Consider the following 14,791-nt stretch of genomic DNA (forward strand, 5'->3'; position numbering starts at 1 on the left):
TGATTAGTTGTATGGTTAGAGTCGGTGGCGACGCGAATCTTAACGTAATAAACGTAACGTTAGCGACAGCCCCGGACGGTGCACAAGTCCCACCCAATCACCCCCCTCCACACCAATCCATATCGTAAGCTCCGCCCATGGTCTGCCGCATGTTCCAACATCAAAGTTGTTCGTATCACAGATATGCCAGTCATAACAAGGGTGAAAATCAGTAGTTAGTACGAAATACAGTTTTTCCGGTACCATTGTGAAGTTAATAGGAATATAAAAAAAAGGGAGGAAGGTTTATCTGTTTAGCAAGAGTAATAGAAGGCAGATTTCAGACTACCTAACAGATCAAAACGAAAATTTCTGTTCCGACACTGACAATGTTGAGTGTTTATGGAAAAAGTTCAAGGCAATCGTAAAATGCGTTTTAGACAGGTACGTGCCGAGTAAAACTGTGAGGGACGGGAAAAACCCACCGTGCTTCAACAACAAAGTTAGGAAACTACTGCGAAAGCAAAGAGAGCTCCACTCCAAGTTTAAGCGCAGCCAAAACCTCTCCGACAAACAGAAGCTAAACGATGTCAAAGTTAGCGTAAGGAGGGCTATGCGTGAAGCGTTCAGTGAATTCGAAAGTAAAATTCTATGTACCGACTTGACAGAAAATCCTAGGAAGTTCTGGTCTTACGTTAAATCAATAAGTGGCTCGAAACAGCATATCCAGACACTACGGGATGATGATGGCATTGAAACAGAGGATGACACGCGTAAAGCTGAAATACTGAACACCTTTTTCCAAAGCTGTTTCACAGAGGAAGACCGCACTGCAGTTCCATCTCTAAATCCTCGCACAAACGAAAAAATGGCTGACATCGAAATAAGTGTCCAAGGAATAGAAAAGCAACTGGAATCACTCAATAGAGGAAAGTCCACTGGACCTGACGGGATACCAATTCGATTCTACACAGAGTACGCGAAAGAACTTGCCCCCCTTCTAACAGCCGTGTACCGCAAGTCTCTAGAGGAACGGAGGGTTTCAGATGATTGGAAAAGAGCACAGATAGTCCCAGTCTTCAAGAAGGGTCGTCGAGCAGATGTGCAGAACTATAGACCTATATCTCTGACGTCGATCTGTTGTAGAATTTTAGAACATGTTTTTTGCTCGAGTATCATGTCGTTTTTGGAAACCCAGAATCTACTATGTAGGAATCAACATGGATTCCGGAAACAGCGATCGTGTGAGACCCAACTCGCTTTATTTGTTCATGAGACCCAGAAAATATTAGATACAGGCTCCCAGGTAGATGCTATTTTTCTTGACTTCCGGAAGGCGTTCGATACAGTTCCGCACTGTCGCCTGATAAACAAAGTAAGAGCCTACGGAATATCAGACCAGCTGTGTGGCTGGATTGAAGAGTTTTTAGCAAACAGAACACAGCATGTTGTTATCAATGGAGAGACGTCTACAGACGTTAAAGTAACCTCTGGCGTGCCACAGGGGAGTGTTATGGGACCATTGCTTTTCACAATGTATATAAATGACCTAGTAGATAGTGTCGGAAGTTCCATGCGGCTTTTCGCGGATGATGCTGTAGTATACAGAGAAGTTGCAGCATTAGAAAATTGTAGCGAAATGCAGGAATATCTGCAGCGGATAGGCACTTGGTGCAGGGAGTGGAAACTGACCCTTAACATAGACAAATGTAATGTATTGCGAATACATAGAAAGAAGGATCCTTTATTGTATGATTATATGATAGCGGAACAAACACTGGTAGCAGTTACTTCTGTAAAATATCTGGGAGTATGCGTGCGGAACGATTTGAAGTGGAATGATCATATAAAATTAATTGTTGGTAAGGCGGGTACCAGGTTGAGATTCATTGGGAGAGTGGTTAGAAAAAGTAGTCCATCAACAAAGGAGGTGGCTTACAAAACACTCGTTCGACCTATACTTGAGTATTGCTCATCAGTGTGGGATCCGTACCAGATCGGTCTGACGGAGGAGATAGAGAAGATCCAAAGAAGAGCGGCGCGTTTCGTCACAGGGTTATTTGGTAACCGTGATAGCGTTACGGAGATGTTTAATAAACTCAAGTGGCAGACTCTGCAAGAGAGGCGCTCTGCATCGCGGTGTAGCTTGCTCGCCAGGTTTCGAGAGGGTGCGTTTCTGGATGAGGTATCTAATATATTGCTTCCCCCTACTTATACCTCCCGAGGAGATCACGAATGTAAAATTAGAGAGATTAGAGCGCGCACGGAGGCTTTCAGACAGTCGTTCTTCCCGCGAACCATACGCGACTGGAACAGGAAAGGGAGGTAATGACATTGGCACGTAAAGTGCCCTCCGCCACACACCGTTGGGTGGCTTGCGTAGTATAAATGTAGATGTAGATGTAGATTGTGAAAAGAATTAGAAATATGTTCATTGAATATGCGAGTTGAAAAATCATCAATAAGAAAGAAAAATAAAAATGGTATCCACACCGTCTTTTTTATTTCATGAGCCTTCATCTGCACTATATCAAAAAATCTGATATTTGTTAACTGCAGTGAGCGCGAATATCCGTCACATCGCGTAGTGTAAGAAATTCTGTTGGGAGATATTAATTGGTAGCATCGCCAAGGATGATGTCCATTATGCCGATTGTCTAAAGTCATTGTTGGGCATAAACAAGGCAAAGTCGATGTCTCGGTTTGTTTCTGATTACCTCATTAAGACTAAAGAATACAAGAGTGAGATAATGTAGAAATGCGTAATGCAAACAGTCAGATATTTATACAGTGACATTCTTCATTAATATTTGCCTGTGTAATGGGTGAATTTTTACTTGTTAACTCTTATGACTGCTTGCTTATAGCAGACACGAGATTACTTTGAGTTCTTCTTCAGTGTTTGAGAGCTTTAGAGCTGCCTGTTGTTAAGCATATGTACATATTTTCGACAGTGTCATTCCAACACATCTTATCGTACTGTAATGTCTGTTAGGTATCAGTTTTGACAGCAGTTGGCTACAACAGTCAAGATTAGGTACCTTGTGTATGATAACTGTATTGAGAGTGCATATCTATGTTTCATTTTGACAGTATTACACAAACTGCTAAGAAGTACTAACAGCACAACACTGCTAGTATGAACAACCGCGGTAAAACAAAAAAACGACGAACAAAAACACGACAGTGGCGAGGACTACCGAAGATCATATTGATGCGCTCTTGGTTGGTGTGGCGGTGGATAGGTGTGGAGGGGGTAAATGGGCAGCGTTTGTGCAAATGTCCGGGGCTGTCGCTAACGTTTGCTTGTAATAACCCGTAGAAACAGGTTAGTTACAACCTCAGTATACAATCACTCTGTTACGAACCTACCACGAGACCCTCTGAAAGTCTCAGCAAATATCATTGAACGACGTTCAAAATATTGTCGCTGAAGTTCGGTTGGGGTTTACCCCCCACCCCCATATATAATAAAGAAGAGGTCTTAATAAAAGTTACAGCATGAATGGAAGTGTGTCGCCCCCAATCAGCCCCAGCTGTTACATCCAAGTTTTTCTTCGTCTAACTGCGTCCCGCTCTGTGCAGCTCGTGCAGTCGGCTGGGGCAGGCTCGTGCGGTACTCACCGGTGAGCTGCATGGCGGCGATGAGCGCGAAGCCGAGCAGCGCGAGGGCGGCGCCGGGCAGTGAGCGCGGCTCGCGGTGGTGGTGGGTGTGGCCGGCGGCCGCCGAGAGGCCCTCCGCGAGGGCGGCGAACAGGAGCGAGCCGGCGGCGAGCGCCTGCAGCGCGCCGCCCGCGCCGCCCAGCGCCGCCCCGCCGGCCGCCGCCCCCAGCACGCCGCCCACCGGCGCCGCCGCCGCCAGCAGCGACAGCCGCGCCACGGCCGAGCAGCGCCGCACCGGAGACGCTGCCACCTGCAGCAGTCGACGCCGAAAAGTGGCACAGCTGCCAAACACCAGGGTGGAGTAAATGGGCTGCACAACATACAGATTGAGCCGTGGTAAAAAATAAAAAAACTATAAAAAATGCTGTTTCGAAGAGCGCGCCGCAGCACGTAGTGTGAAGCAGTCGCCCTCCGTCTGTGGTAGTGGCGCCGCTGTGGTAATCGTAGCTTTGGTGTCTCCCTCTGGTGGGAAAGTGGAAAGGTTGCCTGTTCACGTACATTTAAGAGGCGCTATGAGCTCGTTAGAGGAACACCTTTTCCAATCCCATCTTGACCGGTTCACCGCCTGGTGCAACCAGTGGTTGCTCAAGGTCAATCCCTCCAAAACCCAGGCGATCATTGTAGGCAAAACCACCCCTTCCTTCCGCCTCCTCGATTTCTATCTAACCATCTATGGCCGTCCTATCGCCCTCACCCCCACCCTTAAGTACCTTGGCGTCACCCTCGACCGTCGCCTCTCATGGACCCCCCATCTCCGGACAATCCAAGCCAAGGCACGCTCCCGACTATGTCTCCTCAAGCTCCTTTCCGGCTGTACGTGGGGTCTGGACCCCTCCACCATACTCCACACCTATAAATCCCTCATCCGTCCTATCCTTTGTTATGCCCACCCTGCCTGGATCTCCACCCCCCACCCTACCTTTTACAAATCCCTTCAGATCCTTGAACGCCATGCTCTCCACCTCGCCTATCGCATCCGTCTCCCCTCCCCATGCGGATCCTGTACGACCTCATTCCGTTCCCCCACCTCCTCCTTTTCCTTGAAAGGATACGGATCCTGCACACCTCCCGTAAACTCGATCCTCCTCACCCGCTTGTCTCACCCATCCTCTCCCACCCCCACCCACTGCCACACCTGTATTCCCACGTCCCACCTGGCCTCCATCTCTCCACCCTCCTTACCCTCTCCCAAGGTGGCTTCCGCCAGCTCCCCGTCCCTGATGATGTCCTCCCCCCCTCCATCTACCCCTTGTATCAACTTTGATCCTTCCCTCCCACTTCCTGTGTCTTTTCCTTTGGGCACCCTCCCTACCTTCTCTCTCCTTTTCCCCCCATCCCCCCTTCCTCCACCCCTCTTCCCCTGGGCTTCCCTCCCCCTTCCTCCCTGCCCCCTATCTCCCCTGCCTGTGGCATCTCTGCTCTCCCCTCTCCCTCTCCCACCCACCCTCCTCCTCACTTGGCGCAGTGGACATTCGCGCGCCGGAGATCATCGTCATCAGTGTCTTGTGTGTGTGTGCCTTCGTTTTGTGTTTAGTGTTCTTTCGCCATCACGCCACCACTGTTCACCTGTGCCGTCGCAGTCGTCCGTGTTTTGTGCGCCGTGTCAACGGGTTTTTAGTGTTTATTCTTGTCCAGCGTGAACAGCTTCATGTTTATTGTTTTCGTGTCTACAGTTTTTGCCCGCTATTTTTATTGTATTATCTTTACCACCTATATGTCATATTTATTGTACCACTAGCGCCTGAAGAGCAGCGTAATATGCTCCTGACAGCCCACCTTTGTATAAGGTAATTAAAATAACAATAAAGAAAAAAAAAACTCGTTAGAGGTGAGTCGGTTAGTCGAGGCGACTCTAGTCAGTTGGTCAGCCGGCTCAGTGTGGGGCAGTCAGTGTCTGTCTGTTGTCGGAGTGCGAGTATGTTTGTCGTTTGGATCAAACTTTAAGCCAGAAAATGATAGTCTTGCCACTCCGCCAGTAACAGAACTCAGCTAGTGGTCGCCCGGTCGGGGCTGAGTTCCTGCATCTGGGTCTGCGCGTTAGGCCGCCAGTCTGCTCGAGTTGCTCGGGCAACGGTCATTCGCTGTTGGACTGGTCGGTTGGTTGGTCGCGCCCTGAGACACGTTGTCCGCCTTGTGCGTCGGCGTATGTGAGTCCCCCACGTGAGTCAAGTGGGCAGCGCCGTATAGAAACGGGTAGTGTCTTCGCGGTTCACGAGAGAGCAGCAGGAGCGGAACCACGACATCGGGCTGGCCGGGGCGAGCTGCGACGCCGTGCGACGGGAGATCGGCGCGCCTTCCTGTGTCCGTTGAAGCGTGGTAATCCCCCCCCCCCCTTGTCAATCTGCCATACGTTAATAGCTGCGTCTGTCATGTTTGTCGGATTCGGTGTTAACGAATTTATTGGTTAAAGGCCAAATTCTCGAAATATGTTTCTGTCTTGCTTATCATCTTGCGAGGTGGTATATGTGTAATGTAGAGCATGTTGTACTTTTTATGTAAGGCTCCATTTTATGGGTTTTATTTAAATAGTCATTTTAGGTTATAAGCTTGCCACCCTTCCACCGTAAGAGTCCATTAAAAAAAAAAAGCAAATTGCACTTTCGGTGGCAAATAATTTGAGTCGTTGTACCATTTCCATTCCTCTTACGGGGTGCATAGTTTACATGGTTGTATGAGTTGTTAAAATTTTTTGTTTAAAGTAATCCGGTGTGTTGCAGATTCTCACCAGTGTACTCTTTCAGAGGTTGTTGTGAGCGGTCATGACTACGGCAGTGTTGAAAGGGAGCAGGCAAGCTTCTCAGCCCGAAGGCTCCTACTGTTAATATTGTTCTTGCCTCTAAATCAAACTGTAAGTTGATATTTCGAGTGTGCTTTTCTGCTTATAATTTTAAATCTGGTTTGAAATAGCTTTTAGGAATAAATTCACATTTGTTGAAGGTAATTTTCTGTCAGTTACTTCCTGGCAACTACTTCCACGCTCACCTAGTGTGATTAAATGTGTCAATGTTCTTGATGAATCGCCAGTAAATACAGTAAATTCTTTAAGAAAAGATTTTGAAAGTAAATTCACGGTTCACAGATGTCCACAAATAACGTAACCTGGAGACGCAGAGAAACGTGGTTTACTGTGAAACTTTCGGCAACTGCGGAAGTTTTTTTTATCCTTTGATGCGAGAAAAAAGACGTATCACAAATCATGAGCGAATTATTCGAATGGCATGGAAATTGGTAGATGTCATTTACATGTACAGATAAACCAATGATGTCAGTTTCAGCAAAAATGTGTGATCTATTCCACAGAGGAGCTTCACAAACCTTGCCAGTCAGTAACGCTCTAGTCCAAGCCGGCTCTTATACAGGCAGTTATTCGGCTTGGCTTTTATCGATAGAGTTGAATCGGGCCCTGAGGGATATCGTATCAAATTCAGTCCAACTGAGGCGTTCTTTCTTTCTTTCACTTGCGCCTTTGTCCCGCATTGGTCGCAGGGTCGGCGTGGTTACAACGGGTTTGGCAAGGTTAATTTAAAGGGGTGGCCACATACCGGGACAGAATCAGTGTACCCCAGCTGCCTGCATCTAGAGTAAACCTTGAAATAGTGCAGAAGTGTTACAAATGTCTGTGTCGTGTAACTGAGGTGGGATGTGGGGACCAGCCCGGTATTCACCTAGCGGGATGTGGAAAACCGCCGAAAACCAAATCCAGGCTGGCCGACACACCGGCCCACGCTGTTAATCCGCTGGGTGGATTCGATCCGGGGCCGATGCGCCTACCCGAGTCCACGAAGCAGCGCATTAGCGCTCTCGGCTAATCTGGCGGCAACTGAGGCGTTAGTATCTCAAAATCTCGAGCTGCTCGTAGGGCCTTGCTCATAATGCATAATGTTACAGACGGTATGAATTTGGGAGACAGCTGGCGACCCTGCTGGGCAAGGCAATCTTTATGAAGCAGTACAAACTCTCGCCGTGTGCCGGGTGGAGTGAGGAGGGGGGGGGGCTGTCATTATCTTGCTGAAATGTAAGCTCAGGATGGTTTGGCATGAAGGGCAACAAAACGGGGCGTAGAACATAGTCGAAGTATCGCTATGCTGTAAGGGTGCCGCGGATGGCAACCAAAGGGGTTCTGCTACGAAGAGAAATGCCAACCCAGACCATCATTCCTGGCTGTCGGGCCATGTGGAGGGCGACAGTAAGGTTGCTGTCCAGAACGTCTCCAGAAACGTTTTCGTTAGTCATTGGGGCGGGACCCATCACTGAAGACAAATCCCCTCCAGTTAATGAGATTCCAGGCGGAAGACTTGTCTGGAGACGCCCTTGATAGCGGTATGATTAATCTTGACCAAACCATATTTCCAAAAATCAGTATCTTCAGTGTTTGTATCTATGTGTCCTGTTAGTTACTGCCAGACCGCTTACCAGCGTGACCAAAACCAGATTCTCTTACTTAGTGCTGCCGAATGTTGCATAGGCAACGACGATACTATTGAAACCCAAGATCACATTGCTTTTACTCAAAAATTGTGCGCGTAACATATCGTATACTAAAGTGTTCTGTCTGAAGAATATCCAGTGTATAAGTATGAAGTACGATTCATCGAATAAAAAGAGAACCTACTCTCATCGGATACCTAAAATAAGCTAGGAATCGAACAACTTTAAACAGACATACAGTGTCAAGACAATCTCAGCCTCCCATCAGCCGGTGTGACAGGAAAGAGCGACTGGAGAAAGTTGTTTTGAAGAATCGCCGAATGAGTTTGATACACATCGCCTCTAAAGCTGCCATTTCCGCAGAATCTGTGCACACAATCCTGCCTGAACGTCTGCAAAATGAGAAAACTGTCCTCCATGCATCCTACCAGGATTTCTTAAAGCATTGTGTGAAAAAAGGCAAATCAGACAACGCACCAGCGAATCGGGAGAACGCAATGCTATAGTTTCTTCGTGACAACAACTTTGAAATGGTTCCTTATGTTCCCTGCTCTTCTGACCTGGTTGATAGCCAGTTTTGGCTGTTTCCAACGATGAAAGACATTGTCCGTTGTCACACATTCACTAGCCGCGCCGCTATTGCGTCAGCAATTTTCCAGTGGTCGAATCAGACTCCTAAAGAATCGTTCGTAGTGGCCATGGACGCATGTCGTCGACGTTGTGAAAAAATGTATTTGACTGCAGGGAGATTACGTCTAGAAGTGACACAAGTTTCACCGTTTTGGTATGATTATTGTGTCAAAAAAAAAAAGAACGAACTTATCGTAACTTGCACCTCCTATTTCCGCCAGTACTTGCCCTCCTTCTTCGAACTTTACAGAGGGCCTCCTGCACGAGTCTAACTCCGCTGCAGAGTGATTAATCATTCCCGAAGTCCCAAAAATTGTTTCAGCATTCCGACTATTCAACCAAGCAGCTTCAGGAGCAGATCTTTCTTTATTTCCGCTGTATAAGGTCTCTCGGGAGTCCTGCCAGGACTTTTAGCAATTCTACTTAAAACTAGTGTTGAAAAGTTAGTAACCCTTAAGCCCACCTGATAGCTCTGATTGTATCTCACTGTAGACGGATTAGAGGAGGACAAAACCCACACACCTCGTGGTAGGCGGCACTTATGTCACTGACTGGGCCACGACGTTGTTGGGGATGGTGTACTACTTGCAGAAGACATTCCAGAAAATAAAGGTTACGGTGGAACCAAGGCAAGCCAATAACCTAATCCTTCTATGAAGAATTATTTCGAATAACATCATTTTGGGCTTTAGGGCGCGTTATTTTTAAACTGTAACTACTATTGGAACCGACGTCTAGATAATTTTTACAACAGTTCTCTTCATGGCCACCACGTTGCTTACTGGTTTCTGCAATGGTCTTCTCTTGTGCATTATCCTATTTCGGTTGTCACGAGATAATTGACGTCACATTCCTACTCGTTGATGGACAGCTGAGAGTAAAGATGCCTTTGGAGGGGTGGTTGTGCGTAAAGATATTGTCTCTCCTAAAGAAGCAGGTGATAAGCAGGCAACAGCGAATGTTTCACTTGTATCAAGGAATAGAGTTTTCTTGCAGCAGAACGTGACTCCAGAGGGTAGATCTCCAATGGCCGCTTGTTTATGTTGGCTTATCCGGGTCTAGATAAGCAGCTAGCCTGACCCCTTGAACTGGGATCGCTGGTGAACAGGCCGTCGGCAATTTTTAGCCAACTTTCCTGTTCGTGCCGTGGGGGTGTAAATGTACCGGATGTTCATAAAGTTCCGTTATCATTTCAAACGCTCACAACTTCGGAACGTCGTGGTCTATTGTAAAACATTTAGCACCTCTCATTTTTTCTGGTATTCCACAAATTCAATGTATGGCCGACTCGTCGCTAGTAGAACATCAAGCCGGTAATCGAGTTGCGTCTACGTACGGGTCAGCGTTGCAGCATCAACAGTTCGCATCGCTTCACTGATTCGTGCCCCAAGAGTAGCAATGTCATTGAGTGGTGTTGTGTACTTGACGTAATCCCACAAAAAGAACTCTAATGGCAGGACTTCGGGAGAGAGCAAGAGCAATGCGATGGGACCATCATAACCCATTCACTTCTCTGGAAATGTGTGATTCAGCACGTTCACTCTACAGAGTGGGGATGCACCATCATACTAGAAAATATTGGATGGCTGTGGTAGCAGGAACTGTTCGAGCATACCCATGTAGGCATATTCCCTTCTCCAAATTAAGCAATAAATTGCAGAGAACCGCCAAAGTTGCAGTATTAATTTTCTGTATTACTTGGTGACCAATTTCGAGCCTAAGTTCATTATCAATTCACCCAAAAAGCTGTGCAATAGCATAGATTACGACAGCCACTTGAATGTTCACCGTCGTTAAAGAAACCTTTAGTCCTCAATGTAGGTATATTCCTTCTTCGCAACGATATGAACGGCGGTTTGTTTCTTGCCATGCGCGTTTCGCTTCTTTTATTCATCAAGCATTTTCAGTGACCTGTAATATATTTTTGTTTTATATAGACAATAAACTTGTAACTACCATATAGTAGTTACAAGTATGTTACTATGGTACATTTTGTGATGTTTCTCTCTTGTCTTTCAGGTTAGAAACATCTTTCGCAGTACAAGTTTCATGAAGTTACATTGACGTTTTGTTTTACTTATTTTCCAATGTTACTAATCTGTGTGTGTGGTCCTGGACATGTGTTTACTCGGCCCCCATAATCCAGATAGCCGATTTCCGGCGTTTTTTCACCCACATGTATTACAAACCCTCGTTTGCAATTTTCATTGTGTGGAAGGTGTTTGTGTTTACGGTGTGTAGTGTTGCAAACTGTCGTTGTGTTTTTATCTTTTGTCTTTTGTTTTCGTTGTGTGTGTGGTTTTATATCTGTTCATTTGTTTTGTGTGTGTGTGTGTGTGTGTGTGTGTGTGTGTGTGTGTGTGTGTGTGTGCGTGCGTGAGAGAGAGAGAGAGAGAGAAGAGAGGGAAGGATAAGGGGGTAGTTATTTATTCCGCTTATATTTCGCATTTTATTGTTTTAGAGGCTAACGTGATCACGACCTGGTAAATGGACTAGGAACGTTGGAAAGCGTAAATAACACAAAACGATAACGTAACCTCGCGGAGCTCGTGCTGCAAAAGTTGTTTCTGAAGTAAAAAACCAGAGATTAACATGAGAAAATGTAGCAAAGTAACATACTTGTAAGTACTACATAATCCATTTATTATAAATGAGTATATAAGAAAGAATGTGTATTACAGGCCACTGAACGTGCTACATGAATAAAAGAAGCTAAACACTTATGACAAAAAACAAACTGCTTTTCTATCAAAACTAGACATGATTGTTTTAATCAGATTTCCGCGATCGTTCTTTAAATAAAAATATGGCATTTCAGTCTTTTTATTTTCAGTGACCGGTTTCAGGCTAACTGCCCATCTTCAGATCTGTTAGACAAAGTTAAAAATATAATTAACAAGAGAGATGCATTTATTGATATAAATATCGTAGTTTATAAAAAGAAGAAATTTTGGAATGTATTAAATGCCAACATACCGTATATTGCAGTAACAGAGTAACTTGTCAGTACAGAACTATCGGTTCACTGTCATAACTAAAGTAAATTTTAATCTGTTAAAAGCTTATATCGCAGTTTTGGAGAAACCTGATTGGAAACAGTAAAATTGTTTTATTAAAAAGTATATTCGCCATTAATATGTACGGTGAAAAAATGACATATTCACAATTATTATAGGTAGAGGGCACTTTTTGTCCCACAATGGTGCCTCGAGTTTGTTTTCGTGATGGTGTCGGTGTCTCTATGACTTACTTGCTTTACTCTATGCGATTAGGCTCAGAGGGCCGAGCGACTTCGCAGTTAGCGCTCTCCATCTGATTCTGTCTTCTGCTGCCTGTCTCCCGTTCTCCATGGTTTCCAGCTGCATCAAGTCTTGTACTGCCCCATTCATCCATCTCTTCCCAGGTCTTCCCACTGCTCTGGGCCATCTCGTTCCTCCCATTCTCACTATATGTCTAGCCCGTTGGAGTATTTTGGTTATCGTCACTCCAACGATGTTAGGCTCATTGCATATTTCTTCTAGTTCTGTACTGCGGCGCCTTCTCCATTCTCTAGTAGATAAGTCCCACCACTTGTCTACATATTTTCCTGAGAACATTTCTCCCAAATGTAAGCATTTGTTTAAGGTCTTGCTTTCTTGTGCTCCAGTTCTGACAACCAAGTAGTACAGAAAAAGAAAACAAAAGAAACCCTGCTATTAGGCCCTGAGGACCACGAAGTGGTCGACCCGATCGCCATGTCATCCCCAGTAATTCATCATCGGATGCGGTATGGAGGGGCATGGAGTCAGCATACTGCACTCCCGGCCGTTGTCGACGCTTCGACCTTGGAGCTCCTACCTCTCATTCAGGTGGCTCCGTGGCTTCTCAACTGGCATCACGAGGATGAGTGCACCCCAGCCCAGTCATCGCACCAAGGAAAACTCCCTGGCACGACCGGGAATCGAACCAGTCTTCCTGCGTGAAGGCTTGTCACGCTGACCACTCTGCCACATAGACAGACAACATACAGTACTGATGGGATTATTGACGTGTTATATAGTCTTAGTTTTAGTTTTTGTGGTATGTGTCAAAATTTTAATAAGGCGTTTAGAGGGTACCCGATAGGTAGCTGAGGCTCGCCCGAGAGTCAGTATCTCTATTAACAACTGAAATACGTACTAGATGTTCGAAATTTAACACATATTCAATAGCATGTTATTCATTATTTCCGATGGATGCGGTTGTTACACAGGAACAGAAAAACTTTTCTGTCTTTTCTTTTATACATCGATTTTCTATAGTCCAAAGATATACGAAGAAAAATAAAAAAATGAAACTTTCTAATGATGTGACACACAAGCAACATATAAGAAGTTTCAAAATATGCATATGAATTGAGTAACATAAAAAACTGCAATTTGGTTGATAAGACTCACACATTCAGTTTTTTAGGCAATAATATATGCTCATTCAGTGCCATACACAATACCTAAGCAGTGATTTATCTCCCCCCTTCCCTCCCCCCACTCCCCCCCCCCCAGTTATTCGTTACAACAGATGTGCATAATCTATGGCTCTCGTGTAAGTGAACTGGGTCTTCACTCATAGGAATTAGGAAAAAGTCGATCCCCATAGGCTAAATCCATAAATGAATGTTGGGTGACTAGAGAGGCAAGGGAATCTCGCCATTTCTGACAGTTTATTCTTCTAGATAAACCTGGTCGGTGCACCATCTTGTTAGAAAAATGATGCTGGTCACAGAATATTAAAGAAAGTTATAAAATAATAAATATTTCCTAAAACAATGCTTCAATGATTCTACAAGTCGCAAACAACACCGTACAATCACTTTATGGCTATTGCGTATGAACGTGGAGATTATTTGTTTCCTGAAACGACCGTTACATTCGTTTACCATATCGAAGACGTGGAAAGTGGATTCGTTAGAAAATATCGCGCCGTTTAGGAAATCGCAATTCGCATTTAAAAAATGAATAATGCCCATAAAAATTGCTTTCGTTGTGGTTCGTGGGCCAGCGTTTGAAACAGTATCAAGCAGAACTGCTGCAGATTTACAGATTTTGAAGAAGTTTGTGCACAGCCGATCTGCGGATCTGAAGCTTTTGTGAGACTTTCGTGCTGAAAGCTTTTCTGTGACAACTTCACTCAGCCTCTGTGATGTCGTCAGTCTTACGACCACACCGCCGCCTGAGAGATCGATCCGCCGGATGCGATTCTCTCGATAAACGGAACAGAAGAACGGCTGTGCTAGCCAAAGAGTACACAGACAGTCGCGGTACTTACGCTCGCCGCGAGGCGCCGCTGGGCCACTTCATGTGCAGCAGGAGTGTAGTGCAGTTGTGCCAGTTTATGGTTCGTAGCCGCGCTCAGTGGTCAGCCAGCGCCGATGTTAGTCAGTCATCGTCTGCAGCTCAGTCGTTGCTGCCATCAAGTCTTTATAGGTCCGTTCCAAGTTAGTCTTCAAATTCACCGGATTCGACATTCAATATTACGAGAGATTAATTCGTCACTGCAAGATTTGTGACTTGTAAATTATGTCATTCTACAGACGCTTAGTCTAGTCGCGTATTCTATAATTGTCAACCAACTGATCATGGACTACAGCAAAGTTAAGTAATAAATACTTTCTTATTTTGTACTACTGCTAATTAATTGTGTTTTCCTGTTATATCTACCAAGCAGTCTTGGCTGCGAAGTTAATAAAAACTTTCTTATTTTGTACTTCTGCTAATTAACTGTGTTTTCCTATTGTAGCTACCATGCAGTCTTGGCATAGTAAAACCCACGTTTCCACCTCCTTGGCTACCTCATACTTGCCACCTCATTTTGATGGACTCGATTATTGTAGAATATCGAGAGCCATCACCCTCAGTTAATCAGAATGATGTTTTACGTCCACACTGACTGTAAACATGTAACTGATGATGACTGTTTTACTCTTCTGTCAGCGACGGTCACTTGATCATTTTCACGCGCAAGCCTAGCTCGTACCCTGCTCTCCAGATATCCCGTTACGCCTCGAGCGGTAGACATCACACACGCTGCTCAGCCAAAACGTTTTCTGACCATTGACCACCATGAGATTGCATGT

The 14,791-nt window shown here is 45.3% G+C and overlaps 1 long non-coding RNA gene across 1 annotated transcript in view; it reads right to left on the reverse strand.

Moving 5' to 3' along the window:
- The window catches only part of LOC124798559, a 410,560-nt gene extending 406,856 nt beyond the window's left edge, over positions 1–3,704 (reverse strand). The window contains exon 1 of the long non-coding RNA XR_007016956.1: positions 3,604–3,704. This is a non-coding gene — a long non-coding RNA (uncharacterized LOC124798559). The remainder of the gene's footprint in view (positions 1–3,603) is intronic.
- Positions 3,705–14,791: the final 11,087 nt, after the last annotated feature.

Source organism: Schistocerca piceifrons, chromosome 5, assembly GCF_021461385.2.
Source record: "Schistocerca piceifrons isolate TAMUIC-IGC-003096 chromosome 5, iqSchPice1.1, whole genome shotgun sequence".
Taxonomy (NCBI): Eukaryota; Metazoa; Arthropoda; class Insecta; order Orthoptera; family Acrididae; genus Schistocerca; species Schistocerca piceifrons.